General features: G+C 34.9%; 1 protein-coding gene across 2 annotated transcripts in view; it reads left to right on the top strand.

The window, feature by feature from the left end:
- LOC131427087 (FMRFamide receptor) overlaps nucleotides 1-16,936 on the top strand; it is a 216,684-nt gene that overhangs the window by 21,741 nt on the left and 178,007 nt on the right. For both annotated transcript variants that reach the window (XM_058590007.1, XM_058590008.1), the window contains exon 2: nucleotides 963-2,014. The gene's annotated coding sequence lies outside the window, so the exon portion shown is untranslated. The remainder of the gene's footprint in view (nucleotides 1-962; nucleotides 2,015-16,936) is intronic.

Below are 16,936 nucleotides of genomic sequence, written 5' to 3' on the forward strand. Positions count from 1 at the left end.
ATTAGTACATAAAAACATACATGTTATCGCGATAAAAATAAACTCTTGTATTTTTCTGTGAAACAAAGTCAGTTTCAATGCATCCGCCATTTTTTTTCGCTTTGGTTTCCTGATAGCATTCTGAAAAAGGAGAGAGAAATAAAATTGGCTCGACAAGGCTGCCAAACACACAGACGTTTCATTGTATATAAACATATTTTTTGTTTCGCAATATTTTTTCATTGTTCATTGGAATCTATGTAATGTTCAACCCATACGATAGATTTATGTCATAAAATTTCTCATCAAAATAATAACATGTATGATGGCAACCCGGTACAGTTTGCTCATATACGAGAGAGTACAAGAGAAATACGATGCGCAATGAGTCGATTTAAATGAGCCACGTGGTCGATTTAAAACTCAACACGCGATCCTCTGTCCTCAGACCTTAAGGTTTGCAATTTTATCTAGAATAATCAATCTCACAGTTGGAAGATTCTTCGACATTTTCATTAAAATTATTTCGAGTATAGGAATGAGACGACTGATTAAGAATTGCATCAGCTTAACGAGTGGAATTAAAAAGTTGACCAATTGTATCGCATCATTTCCAACATTGCTTTCATTGTCAATTGAAACGATTTGTCTTTTGGGGGTGGTTCTTTGCCCCTCTCTTGGCGGTGAGCTAAGTATTTTCATTTACATTTTCTTCCAAGTAATCGTACGGCAACAGATTGCAACAAACTTTAAGATCCACGAGTCGGATTATCCGAAACCATCATACCATTGTGTCCAATAATTTCACCATAATACCATCATTGTAATTCAATCGGGATGGAAGTTTGACACCTGCCTTTGGCAATGTTTCTCGCGGTCGACACTTTGCACTTGATGAAAGTTTAATTCTTCGTTAATTAAAAATGTTTTCCACTGATTTCTCGTCTCAATTAAATTCCCATTTCTGCTCGTTCTTTTCACAGACACAGACCGGCCGGCAAGCCATCATCTGAGGAACTTGACCGATGATCTCGGATGACTTGACCAACCAACCGAGGATTCCTGAGAAAGCCATCGGCCGAGAGCAGCGGGACAGCAGGGGAATTGAATTACTCGCGCTAAATTGTGGGATTATAATTAAGTGAACACAAAGCTGGACATGAGAAGAATATAGTTTCATCGGTGTTAGTTTTCCGTGGATTATGTTATGCCTGCACTTGGTGGTGCAACTGTCAGTGGCACGGCAAACAAGAAGAGCAACAGACGAAGAAGATACCAGTTTTTCTTTCTTCTCTTTCTTCTTCTTCATCCGATTCACGAGGGCACGATAAAACACCGGAAGAGTGAAGCTGTTGGCAAATGAAAATGTTTTTTGAAGTGGCAAACTGACGCGCAAGTTTTCCCGTTGTGTCCACAGGAGAATGTAATACTTTTTTGCAAAGTTAGTCAGACGACGGGGAAAGAAACCTTACGCGAAGAAAAAAACAGTGGAAGTGTGTCGTTTTGTGTAATTTTTCAATGGTGAAGAGCAGAAAGCAGAAAAAAAATAAAAGTTCCAATGCGTGCGAGAATCAGTGGCAGTACTTTCCGCGTGTGAAGCAACAGAAAATTATGCAAATACGGTTTTATTTTTCCGAAGTGTACTTTGCTATTGAGCTGAAGTGAAGCAAGCAAAAAGCTGATGAAAGTGTAGTACGACGACGACGACGAATAGCTTGCATTAAATTAATTGAAAAAGTGAAAAAATAATGGAAAATAACACGAGAGAATAGACAGCTGTCGTGAATTGGATAGCAAATGCCGCTGCCGATGTTTTGTTTCCAACCTGGTCATGGCGTCATACTAAAATAGTTTACTTCGAATGTGCCACTCGTGTCTGTGCTGTGCTAGTTAATTATTTTTTTCGTTGGACCCACCCACCTCTGAAGGCTTAAGACAGCAGCTTAGGAAGACTTTTCACGGCCGGCTGAAGCCAAACTCGTTGCTCCGTTGGCGGCGTGTGCTCATCGGTTCCCGGATAGCAGCCCGGAAAAAGGTAAAATAGGCCAATAAAAACAAAACAAGAGATCCGTTTATTGGTGTTCCGGTTATTGTTACAGGAAAAGTTTCCCGGTGGGAGGAGGAGTTCCTTTATGATTATCTTATTGCTTGCAGCAACAAAGACCGAAGAGTTCCCTCTGATTCGGGACCGGTTTTCGTTGGAGCAAATCGCCTTTGGCTTCAACGGGGTAAGCCGAGGAATTTCGGGAAGAATGTGAAAAGTTTACACTTGGTTTGAAGGGAATCTTTAATCAGTGTTTATCGGAGTTGTTATGGCTTAAGGTTGCCGATTTAATTGTTTACGCGTTTCTCGATATGGGCTGACCGTTTTCGCTAATGACGCCCAATGTGAATTGACCGGACGTTTTGGGCGAAATCTTTAAGAAATTTGAGCGTTGCAATTATGACCTAGTTATGCTGTTTTTCCAATAAGAATTGTAGAACTGGCCAATCGATTTGGGAAGCTCTGGAAAAAAGGTAATCCGCATTTTTTCCTTGAAAAACGAGGGACAAGGCAATGCTTGGAACGAAGCAAATGATCATAATTTCCCTTTACTGACACGGGTTTATTTTTTTGGGCTCGGTCGAAAAAAAATTCTTTAGTAGAAAAAAAGTTTCTCATTTAATCTGTCAGTTAAAGCAAGTAATAAGTAAGAGATTTGAGGGATTTGAACTAGATGGTGGTTTGATGTATTTTTGTAAGATTAGAATGGCGTCATCTATTGTGAAATGTAAATTCTCTCCGAGATCACATGGGAACTCTATCGTCGGTAATTGATGCATTTAAGTCCAGCATTAGATCTCAAGCGACCAGAAACTAGTAAGAGACAAGACAATTCGTGCCTGCACATATGTACTACATGCAAGGATGGCTTTTTTGTCGTATCAAAGAACGCTCGCCAGAAACTCTTCATACGATTGAATCAGTGCCATCAAAGAGAGACGGATATCATCTCAGCAACAACAAAAAAACGGCATGGTTCATTTAACATAGAATAGACACCAGTGCGAGAGCGAATTTCTCTCGATGACATTTCTGAGAATCAAAGGTTAGCACACTGCTGTGGGTATCCTCTCTGAAGCAACAAACGGTCGCTTATTCTCGTTTCGCGACCCGATTCTATACAGGCAGTTGATAATTGCGATAGAATCATTTTTCTATTGTCGCTTATTCTAACTATGTACATATAATCTTTGTATAAGTTGTGTCTATGAAAATTTCTGTGAATGCTCCACACAAGGGTTTTGAAATATTGCAACCTAGTATGAGAATCATAAAGTCGAATCATCGATTCGATTTTCTTGCGATAATTTTCAACGTGCGATTCTCTCTTGGTAATAAAGTCCACACAGCATCAATCATTATCAGACTGTAATTTTTTTAAGGGCCGTGAAATACTCAGAGTATGAAGTGGAGCGAAGAAATGTAGAAAAATTCTCTCGCGGTTCATGCATTGAAAATGTTGTATACAATATAGATAAATATCGAGCAGCTTCTGCCAAATTTTCGGCAATCACCAACACTGACTAGATGTAATGAGAAGTTCCGGACCTAGGTCGATATTTACCGTGAATTTTTTTTTATTCTTCAGTCTAATTTCCATCCAAAATACACCTGACCCATCGGTCCTCCAACATTTTGAAGTTCTTTGAAAACGAGGAAACCTTTTTTAATCCACCTTTCTCATATCAATCATACTATCATATGTAATACTGCGGCATTTTTAAAAATAATTTTCTTCGATTCTTAAAAGAATAACCGAAATCGGTTTGTTTGATCGTTTACTGATAAAAACTGTCAATTGGAGAAGATTTGAGGTCGATTTAGATAACTTTTTACGGTTTTTCGCCCTTTTCAGTGATGGTATAAAATTTTAAACGCACTTTACCCTATATTTCCGAACCAGGAAGTCGGATCCGGATGAAATTCAGGAATTACGTATGAGACCACAGGACCTTTCATTTAAACTTAAGTTTGTGAAATTCGGTCGCGCCATCTATGAGAAAAGTATATTTTTATTTTTGCACATTTTACCCCATAACTCCGGAATCGGAAGTCGGATCCAAATAATATTCAGGAATTTTGTATGGGACCACAAGACCTTTCATTGGAATCTAAGTTCGAGAAAATCGGTCTAGCCATCTCCGAGAAAAGTTAGTGCAAAACAACGTTACATATACACATAAACACATAGACGTTTTGCGTACTCGACGAACTGAGTCGAATGATATCTCCAGGGCACTCCAGGGCTCGGTTCAAAAGTCGGTTTTTCACAGTAATTTCATAACCTTTCTATATAAGAGAGGCAAAAAGATTTGTCAAGGCCTTCAATATAGGCTTCCGTTTCTGCAATGACCTCACTACCCATACTCGCATATAAGTCCCATATCGATTTTCACCAATTTTCAGTTAGGTTGAGGAATGAAATATATCCTCAATATACTCTCAGAAATTGCAATATAAGTTGAGGGTTTCTTCAGTAAAATGTGAAAAAATATCTACTCATGTCTGTCCCATATGCAAAGTACCCGCATATCAGTCCCATTCAGTGCAAATTTTAATAATTTCATTAGCAATATTGGAATAGCAAAGGTGTATTACCAATATTTCATGTGATAATACCATGATTTAGCTTTAGGTAGCACAATAAATAAAAAAATCGGAAATAAAATTTAGACCATCTTTTTCCATAGCTTGATGAAAACTACAACTCGTCTGTCGATCAGCTGTTATTCAAACCAGGGGTGGAAATTAGCAAATTTTTTGATTCATAGTAAATAAAAATAGTCAGTATTATCTTTTCATATCACATATTTCATATTATAATGAATTTTGAAATGAATGATTTTTGATAATATAAATTTCGCTTTTACTTAGAATTTAAAAATGTCTTCAACGTTGTTAGTATTACTGTCTGATTCGGAATCAACATTTCAACAAAGTTAGGATAGTTTTAATGCTGCTCTGTGTTCTTTAAACAGGTTTGAAGTTCAAATGGCTGTTACTTACAGTTCCGGTGATATATTGGTATAAGTGACGTAAATGTCAAAACTGTTTAGCTCTCAATTTTATTCGATATCAATAATTTTAAGCTCGTTTTTTCGTTTCGAATCAATAAAAATGTGGACATAAATAAACAGCCAAACCGTTCATTAATGCATATAGATGCTTTTAAGAAATTATTTACAAATATATACCGCGTAATTTGATTATATCTCTAATTGTTCATGACTTACTTTGACAAACTATATAACCATAACTTTTATTTCTGAAGAGATAGAACATTTTTTTCTTCTACAAAGTTTTAGAACTGTTGAAAATAATTTATACTTTGTCAAATATACCAAAAGTCTAGGTCGCACCGTTTCGGATATAAAATTTTTTTATGCATACTTTGTTTGGAATAATTGAAGAAAATATAAAATCCCATAATTCTGTTGAAGGTAGTGCATAGGTTTGTTCTTTTCTGGTAAAGTTATAAACATTTTTACCATTTTACTTTTTGCCTTTCTCATATAGATTGCATAACCTAATCACTGTGAAAACCGACTTTTGAACCGAGGCCCGGAGGGCCGAGTGTCATATACCATTCGACTCAGTTCGTCGAGTACGCAAAATATGTGTGTGTGTGTGTGTGTGTGTGTGTGTGTGTGTGTGTGTGTGTGTGTGTGTGTGTGTGTGTGTGTGTGTGTGTGTGTGTGTGTGTGTGTGTGTGTGTTTGTGTGTGTGTGTGAGTGTGGGTAACGTTTGTTTGTACTAACTTTCCTCGGAGATGTCTGAACCGATTTTCACAAACTTAGATTCAAATGAAAGGTCTTGAGGTCCCATAAAAAATTCCTGAATATTATTTGGATCTGACCTCCGGTTCGAGAGTTATGGGGTGAAATGTGCAAAAAAAAGAAAATATGTGCTCTAACTTTTCTCATAGATGGCGCGACCGATTTTCACAAACTTAGGTTCAAATGAAAGGAAATATAGGGTAAAGTGGGTTAAAAATTGTATACCTTCACTGAAAATGGAGAAAAACCATAAATTTTTTCAATTGACAGTTTTTATCAGTAAACGATCAAACAAACCGATTTCGGTTATTCTTTTAAGAATCGAAGAAAATTATTTTGAAGAATACCACAGTATTTTATATGATAGTATGATTTATATGAGAAAGGCATCATTACACCACTAGGTGGATTAAAACAGGTTTTTATAGTTACAGGGGCTTTTTTATATATATACAAAATAGATAAAAAATTAGCTCAAATTTTAGAATTTTTTTAGGAGGGCAGAGTGTCATACATTAATCGATTCAGCTCGACGAACTGAGCAAATGTCCGTGTGTGTTTGTCTGTATGTGTGTTGTCAATGAAGAGGTCGAGATCTCAGAGATGGCTGGACCGATTTTGATCAGACTAGTCTCAAATGAAAGGTCTCCTCGTCACCCTGAACGCTATTGAATGGTTTTGAGATCGAATGCTTACTTTTTGAGTTATACGAAGTTTTATGTCAAAATTTGCATGTTTATTGATAATATCTGTTACAATTGATCTTGAAAACAGAATATTATTCTAGACTTAGATTTCGCACGGTAATAGCTATCTAACAAGCCATAGATTGTCAAAATCCGTCCGTTTTGAACGGAGATATTGATATTATTGTGTAAACGACTTTTCGCCTCATTCCAGTAGTAGGAGTTTTGAGCGCTAAATGGCAAAGTAATGTCTGTTAGCAACGTGGAACACGATTTTAATTGTTTATAACTACCAAAAAGACTGTGTACAGCATACTGCTTCATGAAATTTTGACTCGGACCGATTTTAGCACGGTTCGTTTTTGGCAACATAATTGTTCGAATATGACATATGTAAACCAGATAATGGCAGCATTTCCGAGTTGAAAGCAATTGAATAATTATTTTGGTTTAAACTACTTACAGTAATAAATGCTGGAAGAACATAACATCTATATACCATTCGAATCAGTTCGTAGAGGTCAGCAAATGCGTGTGTGACAGATAATTTCACGTAATTTTCTCGGAAAATTTCTTTTCTAAAAACTCAGATTCCTATGAAAAGTCGTATGCTCCCAAACAAGGTTCCTGAATTATGTTTGGATCCGACTTCTGGTTCCAGAACTATAGGATGATATGTGAAACGAAATTAAAATTGCGTAACTCATATTTCTCGTAGATGGCTGAACCGATCTAAGATTTAAATGAAATCTAGAAATCATCTAAGATTCAAATGAAAAGATTCTTGCTTTTTAGTCAAATCCAACTTCAGGTTCCCCCTGACAGGGTGGTTAGTATAAAAATGTCTATTTCACATAAATTAATGAGGTTTATCGGGTTTGCAGATTTGGATTGTCGATAACCAAACAAACTTATTTCAGTTTTAGTGGTATTCAGTTTTCGATTAGGCTTTAATTCGCACTACGATTTCTCAAAAATATCACCACTGTTTTTAAAAAAATTTGAATCAAATGTGAACTATACAGCTAATCAGGTGAATTTATCTGACTTCGGCTACACCGATTTTCGGATTCCGGTTCCAGTATCGAATCGTTTCTCAAAGTTTAATCGTTTTCACACAAAAAAGCCAAATCGACAAAGACAAAATAATTAATTTTATCCAATTCTGACTTCCGATTCTGGAATTATAGGATGATGAATTTTTAAAATTCGGATCGATATAGAAGATGACAATCCCGAAAAGCTTTAAAGTTGGACTCAAAAGTATTGCAATTTATTCATCATATGGCCATACGAATCGTTTTCGGTTATGCTCACGGAACGACCGAAATTAGCTCTGCGCCTAATTCGTATTACTGTTTTTGAATTAGTTGATTCTAACAACAAAATTTCCAAAATAACTATAAAATTAGTTAAAATGTAGAATTTACTGTGCTGAAAAAAACTCTTATTTTTAGAGAATGTGTTTAGTTGGCGAATATTCTGGACACAAACCAGCAATATTTCAATCCAACACGAAATTCTCATTGACAACTAATTTCGTTATTAAAATCAGAAACTTTGATTCTATTTATCTATCACCGTCATTACTGAAGGACAGCAGTGTCAAAGCAAAACAATCCATTAAAAAGCTAAAAGGGACAGTCTTGTTGAAACTGCTCGCAAATTGTTTAGATGTTTTTCGCATGTGTTACGATATATCCCTATATAATTTTCTAAACCGATATGTAAAAATGACGTAAACTGTTAGTGGAAAGTGTATTTATTCAGAATTTGTGCGCACTTGAAGCGATTGTGCGTAATAATGTTTTTACGCGGAGCAGTGATGTGCATTTCGAATGTTTCACTCTAATTGTGATGAAGTTTTTTTGTATCTTCAAACCTTCCGAGCTGCGCCGTCCGGTGTACTATTTGTATTCGGTTTTTGTTTTCCGAGTGCTCAAAGTTTTCAGTGAGAATGAAGAAACAGTGATTTAGAAGGAAAAAAATTCAAAAAGATGTTTACGTTTCGTTTATGTCTTTTTCTCCAACACAACATCGTATTTATACCTGCCAATATAGAAAAGACAACCGCGTCTGAATTTTTTTCGGCAGTAGTGTGCCATCTAGTGGCTAGTAGTCATTAAGGTGTTACCGTTTCGGTGACAGGGCGCCATATAGCTGCAGATTGCAGAAGCCAATTCAACCATTCATATTGGTTGAAAACAACACTATATTTCTTTAATTCAACTAAAAAATTAGTTGACTGGATATGAAGTGTGCCTTAGCTAAGAAATGACAGTACGTTTAATTTGTGAATTCAACTAAAAAAAATAGTCATTTCAACAAATATTTTATTATTATTAAGGGAATGAGAATAAAAAATCTAAATCAGCAAAAGTAAGATTTTTTTAGTTGTCTCAAAAAATAACTAACTAAAATCAGCAAATCAACTAAATTTTTCGCGAAAATGCTGATTTCGGTCGTTCCGTGCTGGTTCCTAAATACCGGTTCTGGTAGTATCGTAAATAACCGTAAACTCTAAAGTGGAACTTACTTCAACATATAACATGTTCAAACGATTATCACACGTTTAGATTTAAATTCAATCCGATTTGCAGTTTCGACATTACAGAGCAATGAGTGATTCAAATATCATATTGCCGCTTAAAACGACGGTCATTAAAATAATGTCATGAGAACTGAAACAACGAAGAATATTTATGCAAAAAACACATGCGGATTGATATCAAAAGGTATCATGTCACTGCTAGGTGAATTAGGCACGTTTTATTGATTCGAACCTCTGTGCGATGGTTTGAAATTTGTAGTATATTTTTACCTGAACGTTTGCTTATGATCGCCCCAGTGAACGATCAAAAGGTTAAAGCCGGGGTAAAATAAATGATATTAATAATAATAATAATGCTTCTGATTTGGAACTAGGGTAAGGGCTCCCTATTTCATCTCAGCTTCAATTTCCATCTCATTCCTTCACCTCATAACTTTGAACATTAATGATATCTTTAAACGTACCTGAACAAAACTGTGGAACGTTTTAAAACATTTATTCTAGGTTTTGCCACACTTTCCAATTGAAAAAAATAGTTAAAAAATCTTCAACGATCTCTTTATTCAATTAAAATAAACTCACTTTTTGATTTAGGAACCACTTTCGTCTGAAGTTTTACAATTCATCATGTTTCTGTATATTTACTAATCGATTCGTCTCAAAACATGAACACTATTTCACATAATTACACCACAATTCAATGTTGGATGACTTTATAGTTAGTAATGTTCACTTTCCACTTGTTTATTCAACGATTAAATACTTCTGAAATTACCTGGTAAGCAATAAAAGCAATGAAAAATATGAGATGAAAATTTGCACTTAATTCACTTGATTGCGCTTTGTTTTCATTTCATTTCGTATCGCAAGGTTGCCAAGTTTTCTCATAATGTTAAATAAAAAAAAAATATTTTTTCTTCTTTAAATTATCGTCAACAAGTATTTTTTGGTATCCGTGACATTAGTTTAATTATATCATTGATATTTACATATAAATAAAACTGTTTCGGATTCTAATATTACCAAATAGAGCGTGTTAAATACTAATCAGATAACCATTCTGGCAAATCTAGTAGCACTGGTTTATTTCCGCTATACATCACCATAACACTGTTAAATGTGTGTGTTTCATCGGCTGTGCACAGAGATGCCAGATATTTTCATAGAAAATATGTATCTTCTCTATCACTATCACTAATAAAATGAATCAAATTCAAATTGATTTTAAATTTTAATATAAATGTTTATTAGTGTTCAGTGTAGTTTGCTTAAAAGATTTCTATTTTAACTTGTGATTTGTCCGTTGATTAATAAACTTTTAAAGAAGTACTGCAATCAAATACTAATAGATACTCAGAGAGAAAAGTCTAACGGTTTACTTCTCACTTTTTATGAACCTTTGCAAATCTGTATTAAATTTAGCAAATCTGTAATCTGATTTAACGAACGCTAACGCAAAAATCTATACAATACAGATAAATCTGTATGAATGGCATCTCTGGTTCTACATTTTGTTTTTAGAAGGGCTAATGCCTAAATAGTAACAATTCTTTTTTTTGTTTTTTTTTAAGTTCCCCAAATTAACTGCAGAGTAATATTTTAAATTTGAAACGAAAGGTAATAAAAACTATTCAAAAAAATTCAAACGTCGAAATGATTCCTAACTGTTTTTTAAAATATCGTGTGTTGTGTCATAGTTGGCATTAGGCTCTTTTCAAGGAAAGTTCTGACATTTTGCTCCTGAGAGTGTAATAGTGCAATATTTTGGTTTTGATTGCTGTCGCCATTGCTAATTTATGGGATGAATAAAGGACCAACGATATGATGAATAGAAAACCTTTGAGATGAAATTAGGAGCACAGTAGTGAACATATCAGAAGTGTTTTTAGCTGAGTTTTAAATTATTATTTAAATTTCCAATGAATGTGAATCAATTTTCAATGTAAAGCAAGGCGAATTAAGCAGAAATATGAAAAAAAAAACGTAGTGATTTTGGTGGCTAATTCAGGTTTTTAGGGTAATTTCCTTACAAATGAGATGATATAGGGAGTCCTAACCTTATATTCATAATTTAATGAAATATAAATACTAAGATCATAAGATCAGATATAATTTTAAAAAGTTCCGCGGCGAACGACCAAAATTAGGTTAAAGCCGTGTATAAATAAACGATATAAAAAAAAAGCTCCTGTTATGATCTAATGATCGGGAACTGTCGTCTCTGTTAGGAGAAGTCGTACTGTACAAGATACTGAATTGAAAAAAAACAGGAAAAATCAGACATTGGTTCGAATTTCGACCACTTATTATTTAAAATATATAGCTTTATGTAACATCCCCAAGCGGTAGGTGTAATGATATAAAAAATCTGTTTAACAATGGTTTGGCACGGTTTTGTATTATTTTAAATGACACTTGTATACAGGAAATAAAAATGTAGTGCTTCTTCAAAAATTGCTTTTATTATTCATATCTGATAAAGTTTGCATTAACGCCAAACTAATAAAGTCATTGAAACTTAAATCTTATTCGCATTGAGAAACCTTAGAATTTGACAGGAAGAAAATTCGGAAAAATTTGTCTGATAAATAATACTTGCTAATCCAAACCGATAACCTTCAAACGTTCGATTTGTTCCAGTAAATTATCCATTCAAATATAGAATGCAAAACCAAACGAAAATGTACTGGGTTACAAAGCGCACCCTTTTCATCCCCCTTCCGAGCTGATTTCTTGGCCTTTTGAGCTAAGACCATCGTTTACGGTTCATTGATAAACTCGGTCCAGACTTTTCCTGGGATGTTGTTCCCCATGGGGATTAATTTGCTTGACCGGTTCGACAGAATCCGTTTCAAGATTAATTGGATGGTGATGTTTCATAGGAACAAAGCGCAGCGGATCGAGCATAAACCAATTCGAAGAATGGAGTGCTATTAAGCGGCGCGGCAATCGATGATCAAACAAAACGTACGCCTCAACAACCGCTGAAAAATTCCATTCGTGAGTAACATACTAAAATGCTATGATGAAACCCGAACGGACGAGATTGCAGCAGCATGCTAACGTTGAATTACTCCATCTGCAACTCCCGCGAGATGATATTTGCACGAATCATGGATACACTTTTGGTTTTGGTTGCTGCGGGATTTCTAGCTGTTCTCACTCTGATTGCTTGAATGGCGAACGAGAATGCCACCGTTCTCGTAGAATAAACTGTCCGAAGGGAAATCTCGCTTTGATTTTCTTTATTGAAGGGTAATTGAAAGACGAGCTATAATGTTTAGTGAAGTTTCGATATTGGCTGTTTGAATGGAGTGCAGCGAGTTAGTGTAAATTGAAAATCATTACAATGATTTATTGCAAGACCCATGTGTCGCGTGCTGCTCAGTTTATTGGATTCATTAGTCATGGAAGCGTACCGCGGAACACCCTTCGTTTCTCAGAGATATTGTTATGCTTGAGATTGGCTATGATTTAATCAAAACATTTGTCAGTCACTCCGGTACAATTGGATGCTATCCATATCTGTATCTGGCAAAGTGGGCTGTCTACTGTCAGACTGTTTCATCGCAAACATTTACATCTCGTTTCATCCCAATAGACAACACAGCACTCAGAGCGCAAACAAACGAAAAATTTATCTCCAAGAGACGACATCGTTTAAGCAAATTCTTTCGCTGGTGCCACTTTGCCTGCTTCGGTGCGATGTCAGCGATTTATCAACTCCAACATTTTTCCATTTACAATTGCAGAGCAAGCAGTCCTTATTGTGTTATTTCTTCCATTTATTTTACAGCCCGTTGCCTTATTTGCACTGCACAGCACAATGCGACAGTTGTAACCAATGGCAGCTACGGTTTTTGTGTCGGAATGACTACCAGCGATGTCAGGATGTTATATTGTCAATTACGGTAGACTTTTACCGGTTGAAACATTTAGAAAATGTAACTAAAAGAGGTTCTTTTTAAGCAAGAAATTCGAAAAGTTGAATTTGACGTAAACACCATGAACTGTCGTTTAAATAATTTAACGTGCTAACGGAGAATACACACGGAAAGACCGAAATCAGCATTTTGGCGAAAAAATTAGTTGATTTTCTGATTTTAGTTAGTTATTTTTTGAGACAACTAAAAAAATCTTACTTTTGCTGATTTAGATTTTCTAATTCTAGTTCCCTTAATAATAATAAAATATTTGTTGATATGGCTATTTTTTTAGTTGAATTCACCAATTAAACGTGCTGTCATTTCTTAGCTAAGGCACACTTCATATCCATTCAACTAATTTTTTAGTTGAATTAAAGAAATAAAAAGTTGTTTTCAACCAACATAAATGGTTGAATTGGTTTCTGCAATTCGCAGCTATATGGCGCTCTGTCACCGAAATAACGTTAGCACTGTAATGACTACTAGCCACTAGATGGCACACTTCTACCGAAAAAAATTTCAGTCGCGGTTATCTTTTCTATATTGGCAGGTATAAATACGATGTTGTATTGGAGAAAAAGACATAAGCGAAACATAAACTTCTTTTTGAAAATTTTACTTCTAAATCGCTGTTTTCTTCATTCGACTTCGCGAAATCGACTCTCTCACTGAAAACTTTGAGCACTCGGAAAACAAAAATCGAATACAAGTAATACACCGGACGGCGTAGCCCGGAATATTAGAAGATACAAAAAACATCATTTGACGTGTACAATTAGAGTGCAACATTCGAAACTCACTTCACTGTTCCGCGTAAAAACATTATTACCCACAATCGCTTCAAATGCGCACAAATTCTGAATAAATACACTTTCCACTAACAGTTTACGTCATTTTCACATATCGGTTTAGAAATTTATATATGGATATATCGTAACACATGCGAAAAACGTGTAAACAATTTGCAAGCAGTTTCAACAAGACTGTTCCTTTTAGCTTTCTAATGGATTGTTTTGCTTTGACACTTCTCATGAGTTTTTGACTAATAAACTTGTTAATAAAACCAATTTCATTTTTGTTTTTTTTGTGCTGTCCTTCAGTAATGACGGTGATAGATAAATAGAAACAAATTTTCTGATTTTAATCACGAAATTAGTTGTCAATGAGAATTTCGTGTTGGATTGAAATATTGCTGGTTTGTGTCAAGAATATTCGCCAACTAAACACATTCTCTAAAAATAAGAGTTTTTTTTAGCAAAGTAAATTCTCAATTTTAACTAATTTTATAGTTATTTTGGAAATTTTGCTGTTAAAATCAACTAATTCAAAAACAGTAATACGAATTACGCGCAGAGCTAATTTCGGTCGTTCCGTGCACAAATTAAAAAAAAATCATTTGCTTGCAAAAAATCAAATTTCTCAAGAAGAAAAGGGGAAACCCGACGAAACGAATGATTTCGATTTTTGAATTCATTTTTACACCGCTATCTCAACTGAAACGTTGCTAACAATAAACTATTCAAGTTAGGATTCGATCAGCGGCGCGACATGTGTCCACAAGGTCAGCTCGTATCCGAGCGAGTTGCGCTGCGGTACCCGTGCGGATCGTGATTGAAAAATTCACTGCTCCGAAAGTATTAATCTTTCCATTCTGAAACTTTGCCAAGATTGAGTTAAACCCCTAAGGCTTCTTTTGTCAACTAAAAACCTATTTTAATCCACCTAGTGGTGCAATGATGCCTTTCTTATATTACTCATTACAACATAAATATAACCGTGAAATTCGCAAAAACAACTGTTTATTGAATAGAAATAGGAAAATTTGTTCGGACCTAATCTTACAAACTCTACAAATCCTGTTTACCGTGTAGTTCCGGAACCGGAAGTAGTATCCACAACAAATTATAGAATTCCGTATGAAGTTGTAAGACTTTTTTTCTGAACCTATAAGTTTGTGAAAATCGATTTGGCCATCTCCAAGAAAAGTAAGTGAGATTCTTTTAGCAGTTTTTAATCACCATATCCAATTCTTCCGAAACCGGATTCAGATGAACGGAATAGCCGAAGTTGGTTCGTTTGCCAGCAACAAATATGACCTACAAATAGGAACAGTTCTGAACGTAGTTAAACCTATACTTACTATCTCATGCTCTATTTCTATTAAACCAATTAAAAGAAATCAAACAAATGAAACGAACCTGCGCTTCTGTTACGTCTGCATATGTAAGTCAAGCTAAACAGCATGAATCAGCAGCATAAAACATGTAGTAGATTTATTATTATTATTGATATTATTATTATTTTTATTTTTATTACTAATATTATTATTATTACTTTACTACACAACCAGCACAGTGTTACTGCACTACCGGCTGTGTAAAGTGCATATTCTTTTTAAATATTTTTCAATTCATTGAAAATTCTTCTATTCTTTCGGTCAAACTTATCAGAAAATAGCTTAAATTTTTATTAATCGCAGTACTATCTTTTACCAATATCACACACTAGTAGCAGACATCCGTAACGGTTTCGTTTTTTTATAGCGTGTACGAAATAGAACAAAGCACGTTTCATTCAGTTTTTTGTTTTCTTCTTCTTTCGGTGTTGTACATATTGTCACTATATATGGCGATTTGAAAACTTTGACACTCATCATCTGTAACTGCGGAACAGTAGCTTTAAAGACAGTATGCATTTTAATTCAAATCAAGATTTGTGAAAATCGGTTCAAGCATCGCAGAGAAATCGAAGTGAATTTAGTTTTAGATGTTTTTCTTCTCCACTTTCGGTGCTTTCGGAACAGGAAAAGCTGGAGAGCAGTAGTGCCGAATCAAATTTTCATGCCCACAAACTAACAAGCTCTGCAAACTAGAATAATTTATCAGACAGTTTTATGGGACTTGTACCTGTTTTTAACCCCACACATTAAAAAAAAGTCCCTGTGATTTTACATCTTATTAGATGCACATAAATGGAGCGTCCCAGCTCACGCAAATTCACGTTGAAGAACATTTAATATTGTGTCTAAAACTTCATAACATGAAATTCGTTGAAATAAAAATAGAATACTGATAGCAACCGCCACGACTTGACCCGAGAATCATTGGATCGCATACTGGAAATCAGACATTTTTGCTATTAAACCTTTGTGCCAAACACTGTCGAATGCTTTTTCTATGTCTAGAAGAGCAACTCCAGTGGATAACCCAGAAGATTTATTTGCTTTTATCATGTTCGTTACTCTGACAAGTTGATGAGTAGTTGAATGTTCATGACGAAATCCAAACTGCTCTGGTAAAAAAATTGAATTCTCATTTATATGAGACATCATTCTCAACAAGATAATTTTTTCAAAAAGTTTACTGATAGAAGAAAGTAAGCTAATTGGTCGATAACTTGATGTTTTTGCTGGGTTTTAATCAGGTTTGAGGATAGGAATTACTTTAGCGGCTTTCCATCTTTTTGGGAAGTGAGCTAATGAAAAACACTTGTTGAAAATTTTAACCAGGAGTCTCAAGGCAACATCGGGAAGATTTTTAATAAGAATATTAAAAATTCCATCATTACCAGGAGCCTTCATGTTTTTGAGTTTCCTAATAATTGATTTAATTTCATCAAAATTCGTCTCAATAATGTCATCGTGTGATAACATTTGGGTTGAAATATGCTCATATTTCAGTGAGACTTCATTTTCAATAGGACTCACAACGTTCAAATTAAAATTGTGTACACTCTCGAACTGCTGAGCAAGTTTTTGAGCTTTTTCGCCATTTGTAAGAAGTATTTGATTTCCTTCCTTGAGAGTAGAAATTGGTTTCTAAGGTTTCTTAAGAAGGGTTTAGAATATGGTTTAATTTGTTCAACTTCTTTAGCGAAATTTTCATTTCGCAAAAGAGTAAATCTATGTTTAATTTCTTTTTGTAAATCCTTAACTATGTTTTTCATAGCAGGATCACGAAAACGTTGATATTGTC

The sequence above is a fragment of the Malaya genurostris genome, chromosome 2 (assembly GCF_030247185.1).
Source record: "Malaya genurostris strain Urasoe2022 chromosome 2, Malgen_1.1, whole genome shotgun sequence".
NCBI lineage: Eukaryota > Metazoa > Arthropoda > Insecta > Diptera > Culicidae > Malaya > Malaya genurostris.